General features: G+C 37.4%; 1 long non-coding RNA gene across 1 annotated transcript; it reads right to left on the bottom strand.

Annotated features, from left to right (window-relative positions):
• Positions 1–3412, bottom strand: LOC309476471. Its single transcript, XR_014198183.1, has 3 exons — positions 3304–3412; positions 3148–3206; positions 1–133 (listed from the first exon to the last, which is right to left on the bottom strand). It is a non-coding gene; the product is annotated as an uncharacterized lncRNA (long non-coding RNA).
• Between the last annotated feature and the right edge of the window lie 6506 nt (positions 3413–9918).

Below are 9918 nucleotides of genomic sequence, written 5' to 3'. Positions count from 1 at the left end.
GTGCTTATGATATTGCATGTGTAAAAGAAAAGAAAAAAACATTAGATGAGTCAGAAGAAAAACATCCTGGCAGAGAAGTTGTATTTGATCACTGTTGGTATAGGATATTTCCATACACAACCTCCTTTGATTTCTGCAAGAAATAATATACAGTCAATCAATATACAGTCATTTTAATTGATTGTAGCCTAGATGACCTAACCTGGGTATTGCCCATCATTTGCACAAGTTTGATCTCTTGTTGATCACGGTCACTGTCCCGTATCGGCAGAAGTCATCAGCCTATCCAAATGAATGATGTTCGATCGCTTTGTCACCGATAATCACACACTTGTAACTAGTAGGCTTTTTCAGAGCTTTGCAACTATGATAATCTTATTTACTAATAAATCTGCAACACTTATGTGGTGAAAGAATACTTTGTGATTTTGTGCTTAAAAAAAAAAAAAAAAAAAAAAAAAGTGAAACCAGACTTAATTTGACCCAGTTGCACTGTGTGCCATTCACCATGTAGAAAATAATACTTGTGTGAATAAGTGACTGATTTCAGCCCAGTTAATGTTGGGGGCGGGACTTCAGATTCTAGAGAGCATTTGATAGGACAGTAAATCTGATGTGAAGCTGAAGTGCAGAGTGATGTCTTCAAAAATCATTGATTAATATTGGCAGAAGTGAGAGATGGAAAGTTTTGAACTTATATCATCTAAATGTGAATCTTGTCATTGTTTTGGAGCACACTAGCTTTAAAGAGTTAGTTCACCCCACAAATGAAAATTCTGTCATTTAATTGAACACCTTCAAATTGTTCTAAACCTGTATGAGCTACTGTCTTCTGTTGAATACAAAAGAAGATATTTTAAAATATGTTGGTAACCAGACAGTTGATGGACCCCATTATAGACTAGCCTGCCATTATTAGCATGAAAATATATATACACTATGGAAGTCAATGGGGACCAGAAACTGTTTAGTTATTGTACCAACATTCTTCAAAATATATATGTTTGTGTTCAACAGAAGAAGTAAAGTCATACAGGTTTAGAACAATTTGAAGGTGAGTAAATTATGACAGAATTTTCATTTTTAGTTGAACATCTTCGTAAGCTGTCTGTGAATGAATGATTCCACAGGAGTCAGGACGATATATTCGATTTCATTTCAGTCAGGTAATACATTTTACAACCAAACAGATTATTACGCCACGATAATAGAAAGTATGACATTACCCGTTTTTTGGACATAGGCCTATACATTAATTTACATTAAATAAAGCTACCATTGTTCACAGTTTATGAACACCCGCCATTCCGCGGTTGTGTGTGTGTGTGTGTGTGTGTGTGTGTGTGTGTATTGCGCAGTGGCATGCGAACTCGACTTGAAAACGAATGCCTTCGCCTGCCGTAGATGGTTAACCAGTTAAAACATGCTTGCAGAAATTTACATTTGATTATATTTTGGAGAACAGTCAGAAGAAGATCCGTCGATGTACTTTTTTTTTTTTTTTTTTTTTTTTTGTGTTCAGGTTCAGTAGCAGTCATGAGCGCGAGCACATGAAGAGTTCTTAACTCTTATGTCAATACATGCCTTTGAATGCAACACTCTGCAGATTCACTTTATTTCGACATTGTCTAATAATCCAAATGTAGTTGTATAAGTTACTATTATACAAACCAGAGGACAGGCAATGATTTTCGAGCTATACAGATGGCAGAAATATTGCTTACGTCTCTCTTCTGTTTTTGTTGCAAAGATAGCTGATAATAATAGTCATTTAAATAAACAAAATCTAAATAATATCATTTTATATATATGACGACTTCAGAGGCAAAAGCCTCTAAGTACCATCTGAAAATTTCTTCTAAAAGAGCATTTTTATCAAGCTTGTATGTTTATGTTCACACTTAAATGGCAATGAAAAGTAGCCTACCTATTAATTGTCATTAAAGTGAAATGACTGAATTTAAATATACGAGCCTGATAAAAATGATTGTTTTAGAAGAAAATTTCAGATGGCACTCAGAGGCTTTTGCATCAAGTCTTCATATATATATATATAGGCCTATATGATCCGAAGTAACTAGTTACTCGCTACTTGAGTAGTTTTTTCATTGGATACTTTTTTACTCTTACTCAAGTAACTATTAAGATTATTACTTTTACTTTTACTTTGAGTAAATATTTCTATAAGTACTTGTACTTTTACTTGAGTACAGTTTTTGGATACTCTACCCACCTCTGGTTATATATATAATATAATAATATATATATATATATATATATATATATATATATATATATATATATATATATATATAATAATATAATAATATATATATATATATATATATATATATATATATATATAATTAATTTTATGGTAGCCTACTTTTAAAGTAACGAAATAACAACACCAAAATAATGTAGGAAGAACGTTTAATTGTAGCCTATTGATTTTTTTTCCGGAATTGACAAATCTGCGCCGATTGTTCACATCTGGAGTCATAAACATCAGCCATAGGGTTGAATCGTAACGCCAGGTAAAATGTCCACTCACCCCATTGTAATGGTATAGCCTAAGGTGTGTGTGTGTCTGTGTGTGTGTTTGTTTTTTGTTTATATATATATATATATATATATATAGGCTACAATTGTCGTTATTTTATTTCCATGCTGTTGTTCCTGCGTAGGCCTACATGTTTAAGCATATTTCCAAGTGGCAAATAAAACAGCACGATTAAATAAGGAGGAGCGACTTAGGCAGCTCTTCCTCATCAAGTCTCCCCGACCACGACAAACACGAAAGCTACCGTTGACCGTTACACCAGACCAACGAAGATAAACTTTCTTCCGGGAAACACAAGGTGGTGGTAGGCAGACACTGGCAGTTATAGTTCACTTTAAAAAAATATGCAGTGAATGGTGACTGAGGCTGACATACTGCCTAAAATAATCTAATAACAGTGCGTAAGTTTAAGTAGTAAATTTAAGACTTTTTTTTTGTTGGATGAACTAATCATAGAATATAATCATATTGTATTGTTATTGAGAAAAAATACAATACATCTGTTTACTGACCGTCTGATGCATATTGATTACAAAAATTCAAACAGACAACAACTTATTGCAACAAATCATGAATGGTCTTACCTTTTTTCGTCTTTTTGGTTTACATGCAGAATAATTCATATCGTTCTCCTGGGTCTGAACTGCATAAACAATAACATAATGCATACAAGTTAAAAACAGCATTCAAAGATCAATATTTCAAGTTCAACATATGCATTAATTGTTTGATCTCGTTACCTATTTTTTTCCTGCAGATGCAGAAGATCCCAATGACTGCAGCTACAATCAACAGAGATCCAGCAGCAGCAGCAGAGATCAACACTATCAGAGACACTGACACTGGAGGAGGAGAAGGAGAGAGTCATTAGTGTGAGTGAATGTGTAAACACACACATATATCATCAGTGCTGTGGTACCTGCACATGTGTGACAGAGTGTGTTGATGTCCAGATGTGTGGTCTGGTTGCTGATGGGATTGTTCAGTACACAGCTGTAGGTGTTTTTATCCTGATATTCCACCTCCAGAGGTAGAGAGAGACTGATGCTGAGATCACACACACTGATGCTGGACAATACACTGATTCCTTTGTACCAGGAGAGAGTCGCATCACACACATTCAACACTGATGAACACACCAATGAACAATTTGATGATGATGATGAAGAACAGTGTGAAGAGTTACTGATGATGACAGGAACAGGCAGACGAGCTGGAAAACATGAGAGAATAGAGAGAAATATTAACAATCAGTCTATTTTAGTTATTGTGAATGTTGTGTTGAGGTGGTGTTTAGTGTGTTAACGGTCACGGTATAAAATTAACATGTGAACGTGTGGACAAATTATCTCTGCTCACCATAGACAGAAACGTTGAATGTTTTTTATCCTTTTTCAGCTCTAATTATCTGTAGTTTATAAACTCCAGTATGTTCAGTTGTGGTGTTTGTGATGGTCAGAGATCCAGTTTGATTGTCCAGCTTCAGTCTGTCTCTGAATCTCCCATCAGGAACATCATCATATGTGGAGAAGATTTGCTTCTTTTTTTTTATTTTAGCTAAAAGATAGTTTTCAGCTCCAAATGTCCACCATATATCTTCATCTTCACGTATTTCAGTAACATTAGTGTTTAGAGTGACAGAATCTCCCTCCATCACTGACACTGAATCACCAAACACACCTGATGAACAAACAAATTTACAGATTAAGGTTTCTGATGGTTTACAAAGCCTGAAATATCAACCGTCTTTACATGTGCTACTTTAAACTTCTAACCGCTACTGTTAAAGAGAGATTGTCTGAATCAAGCAGAGAGAGAAAACATTGCAGTAGTGCTTAAGAATTTCTTATAAATAAATATAAATATGTTAAAAAATAAAGATTAATGGACTAATACAGCAGCATCATTTATGGAAAAAAAGGAGAGATATTTAGCCTGGTCCTACCAGACTCTCGTACATTGAGTACATAAATCATACTGAAGGAAAATTTAAATTGAGCGGAAGTACGTGGGCGGAGCCAGTCTAGAGATAATAGCTTAATGCTTCTATTCTTATGCAAGACTTATTATTATTATTATTCATACTTGTACATACTTGTATTCATACTTGTACAGATCAATCAATCAATCAATCAATCAATCAATCAATCAATCAATCACATTTATTTATATAGCACATTTAAAAACAACACACGTTGGCCAAAGTGCTTTCCATACAGCCCACTACATATAGTCTAAGATTATAAAACAAAGTATAAAACAATATCTTACAAATTAATTACAGTCAAATGCAAGAGAGAAGAGATGAGTCTTTAAATGAGATTTAAATACATCCAGGGTGGCACAAGATCTAACATGGAGGGGTAAACTGTTCCATAAACGAGGAGCTGCAACAGAAAAGGCCCTGTCTCCTTTTGATTTAAGTCGAGACTTAGGAATAGTTAGATGTACCGTAAATATTAAACAAGCAAATGACCCAACAAGCCGTAATACATTGGATTGTCATTCTAAATATTACAGGCTATTTAATATAGTAAAAAACATAAATGCATTAATTACAGATGTGAACTCAAAGCGGACAGGTTTCCAAAAACAACATATCATATTCGACTTTTAAGATTAACTTTGACCCTGTTCTTTAATGTGAAGGAACACAATTCAGGATCAATGTATAAAGTTACATATTTATTAAAAACAAATACCTAATTATTGCAGATTGAATGTGCAAGTTTATTTGTGGATATATACACTTCTGATGTGAATCCATTCAAAATGTATTTGAAGAAAACAGAGATTTACAGAAATATATGTACATTCACTGTAGAGATGCAGAGACATTTCCCAATATTCGTGATTCGTCTGGTACATAACAGCAGATGAAAATAATTGCATTTGAACAGTAGAGCAGCTTTATTACTCTTATATGGGAAAAGAAAAATTAAGCCATAAAATGTTTTTATAACTTACAGATTAGACAAAAAATTAACATGTGAAACATTTCCTTCAGTTGTTCAGTGTCTGATCTAATAAAACTTCCTGCTAAACATACAGCAGAAGTGTTGATGTGGTGTGTGAATCCTCCCACGACACAGTTTGACCCTCCTAGTTTCACAACCCTGAATTTGCATGATGTACTAGTTCATCTCAACTTTAACTGTTCTTAATTGGCAATATATTCCTTATTTTTGTCATTTAACTTGCTTTCTGTAAGGTACAAAAGCTTTCAAATGGTACCTTATTTAGGGGGTGCATATTAGTATTATAAATGTACAGTATGTACATAAAGTGTACATATTACTGTCGAAATGGCACATATTAGGCGCTTTCACACCGGGTAGTTCTAGCCACCAGGGTGGTTCCCCGAGAACTAAATGTTTCCAAAGCTAGGGCAATTTTCCAATTTTTTACGCCACTAGGAACTCTGAAGTGACGTAAGCCGCACTTGTTGTTGTGACTTTTATTTTGACAGCGCTGAGAACACCAGAGCCTGAACACAGCACTCTTATTCTCCATCTTTAGTTTACAATCTGTTTAACAGCCCTGTCTAATACGTTATTAAATAGAACTGTTATACAAAGAAAGTAGACAGTATATGAAAAAGTCTTAGCATTTGCTGTGTGGTTGATATCCAGTGTCGCTAACTGATCATGTTTCGTTTGGTCCCCTCAAAGTTGCGTTGGATTTCCTCCTTAGTTATAAGGTTGAGAGGGCGAGAGGTCGATTTATCACTGTTTTCCATGTTCATAGAGTTAGTTAGTGTTGTAAATATATAGGCTACAAATTGTGGCTGAATCTGAAAACCTATAGACAGTGACTTGTTGCCTCTCTGCCCTGTCAGACAATGACCTAGCAGACAGCGTTTATGTATAAAGATACCTCACCAAACTGATTTCAGAAAGACTTCTGAGGCAGCGTAACGATTTAATGATTGATGAAAAAATAGAGAGAGTTTTGGTGACAAAATTGAATATTTGATTACTACAATACTAACTTCTCACTAGAAATGTCATCAAAAGAGGGAAAAGTTGGTAAAAATGTACACTTTACACACAAACTGACCTCCGACCTCAAATTTCAAACGCCATCTTTATTTAACTGTCACAGAATGGAATGCAGAGGATTGTGGGATATCAAAGGCAGTGAAGGATACATCTATGCTGCCTTCAAAAATCAATCAGATGAAGGTCTCCTGATGGATGTAACACGATCATCGGATTCGGTCCTTGTTACCTTCCTACCTCCGTATCTTGTCTGTAATTTTTCAGATTTCGGATGCAGCCTGTGTGTTTGCACCAAGTGATCTTGGCGACTTCCCTGTCTCTCTCCTGAATCCAACACAGAAGTGACTTCAACTGCAATTCATTGTCTGGCCACTAGGGACAGGCTCCTAGGGACAGGCACTAGGGACAGGCTCCCCCCCCCCCCCCCCCCCCCCCCCAGAACAAGCCTCCCATGGCACAGTTTATTCCACAATGAACAGAGACGTTTACAAGGTTGACCACAGGATCAGGTCCGGCCTGAAGTTAGTTGTGGTTATCTTAGGCGGAAAACTGAGCTTCCGGTCTAGATCAACTTGCATTTCCCAGTCCCGGGCAGCATCCAGCAGGGTCGATTACATTTTTGTAGTTGGCTTCCATAGACTGTAAAAAAATATGGATGACGCCCCTTCACTCTTTTCCATTGGTGAAAAGTGAAGCCGCCAAAGTCCTAATATAGCGCTGACATCTTGCACTGATTTGGGACCTGATTCTGCTCAGTAGTGAGCGTAAAGTTTAGCCGTGATATCAAGGTCCCGCTCTCACTCCTACAGAAACAGTTAGTACAAAGTTTATTGCAGAACAACTCGTTGTGTCAGTGTGAAATAAACAGTTATGGAGATGTAGAAATTAAAGTTGAGGCTCCAATCTCCTCCTGAAAATCCCCCAAAAAGTCTGTTGGACTAATTCATTTAAGCTGTCAATCATGACGTCACATTACCGTTTTTATAGCATCAAATAACTAAGACCAAACTTATTTAAAAAATAATAATCACTTAAACTTAAATCTGCATGATAAAAACTACCTAAAATGACATAAAACATTTTATACTATTAAACATTTATTTGAAGTGTAATTTGATTGTTTAGTTTCCATCGCGTCCATTAGACTTCATGGGGAGGGCGGGGTTTATGACCTATACTGGGACCAGCCACCTGGGGGCGATCGAGACACTTTGGCTTCACTTTTTAGGACTTGTGCGGCACGCTTGTTGGCTTCACTGGAAGTTGTCCCGCTCTTATGAAGGCAGTGGATTTTGAGAATCCATGCTTTGGAGGAGGAAGGGCATTGGTGGTGGTTATCCTTCCTTCCAGGATAATCGCCAGTTGTCCCAGGACCTGATTGTGCCTCCAGGTGTAAGGCTGGGAAAGACTGGTTTTGCAGCTGACGCGGATCTGCCTTACCGTTGCTGGGGTTTAACAGTGTGGACATAATGGATCTTCTTCTGTCCACTGGTTTAGGTTCTTGGGTGTGGGAAGAACATTGTAGGTGACTCTGATGATGAAGCTCAGGCTGTTCCCTTCCATCTCCCAAAGATCCTTCCAGGTGAGCTTACGTTTCTCCAGGTTTTCCCAGTTAGTCCTCTGTCCCTGTTTGGACTGCGAGACTGCCTTTGTGCATCTCTGCCTCCTCTTGCTGCCGGACCTCGGCTACTACCAGCTTTCTTCTCTGGGCTGATGTTGCCTTGTATGGGTCGGCTTGTCCCGAGTCCAAAAACCCCTCTTCCCTGCTGCACCTGTCCTACAATGTCTCCATGCCTGAGAGCAGATTTTGCCTGCTGTATGGCCTCAGTCGGGGTCCACTTTCCCCCAGTTGTAAGTCTGTGAGCAGTAGCTTGTATTATAACTGTCACTTTAAAAGCTTTTTATTTAATATATTTATATTAGATGGTGGAGCTGATTCATGGTTATGATTCTAGATCATGCTGTATGTATATGGCTTGTGCTATACTATATATTATTTATCATCCATTGTGTGTACTTCTCACCATTTTCACTTACTGGATGATAGGTAAAAAAATAAAAAATAAAAAACTTGCATTAAAGGAGGGACCTGAGCTATATAGAGACAGAAGATCACAGAGACTCGAGGGCGGCTCATTTGACCGATAAACAAACACAGAAAGAACCCAGGGCTCCAGACTGCGACCAAATGGTCGCATTTTGCGACCAAAATTTGAGAGTGTGCGACTGAATTTTTCATCCAGTCGCACATGTGCGACCAGTAAATTTGTTTTGTTTTTACACGTTAAACGGAAGGGGCGCGTCAATGAATCCGGAATGTGTGGCAGGCCAATGAGTGTGAGAAGAATTGGGAATGGCCACTGTAACTGGCTAATGTGTGGAGGGGGAGGGTCCTAGAGATAATCGAGCGCGCGTAAACGTCCGTGGGAAGGAGACGGAGACAAATATCAATGTCACAGACACAGCCGGATGATGATTCAGAATCAGAGGTTTGTGAGGTGATAAAGGCCCGAACCCACCATTTTCGGGAAGACTGGCTGCGAGAATTCAGCTGGTTGAGGTACTGTAAGGAGACGAACTTAATGAACTGCGAATGTTGCAGTCGCTATCCCAGAACTGCGGGGAAAATGAAGTTTTCGAACCAATAATAGACAGCGACTTCTCTCGCCAGACTTCTCTCGCCAGTCGCGGGCGGATCTCGATCACGCAACACCGTCACATCGTGGACATCCAGTGAAGAAATCCATTGAGTTCGCGACAGAATTAATAACATCGTTGCGAGATCCAGTGAGAAACATTCAGATTCAACGCAGAATTCTCTGTTATAAACCATATCAGATCAAACAGCGCTAACGTGGAAACCAGGAGAAACATGTGCCATGAACGAACAAGTTATAGAAGGCTTTAGGTCCACAGATCAGCAACATTCACCATGGATTTAATGTAGTAACACTAACTGTAAATATGGTATACTGTGGTTATAACAGTAGCCTACACATATCTTTTTCCAGCACTTCAAAACTATAATATCATATTTAAATGTTATTTTTAATGTGTTGACCAAAAAATTTTTTGTTCAACCTTTAAAGATTGTCTCTATTTATAAAACTAAAAGTTTCAAGAAGTAGGAAAACTCACACTTATTTAAAAAAATAAATTAAATTAAATTACCATTGTAAACATAGCTGCTGAGGGCGCTTATTGGCTATTTTCAATCCCTAATATCTATTTTGTCACTCATTTTGCTATTGAATTAATATTAAGACATTATGAATGATAATAGTTCAAGTTAATTTTATCTACACCTCAAATTAAGCTCAGTGCTTTGTCATCCCACAGTGCTACCAGATACTT

Source organism: Leuciscus leuciscus (genome assembly GCF_965113295.1).
Source record: "Leuciscus leuciscus genome assembly, chromosome: 15".
NCBI lineage: Eukaryota > Metazoa > Chordata > Actinopteri > Cypriniformes > Leuciscidae > Leuciscus > Leuciscus leuciscus.
The sequence above is the reverse complement of the archived record's forward strand: the minus strand, read 5'-3'. Positions and strand labels throughout refer to the sequence as shown.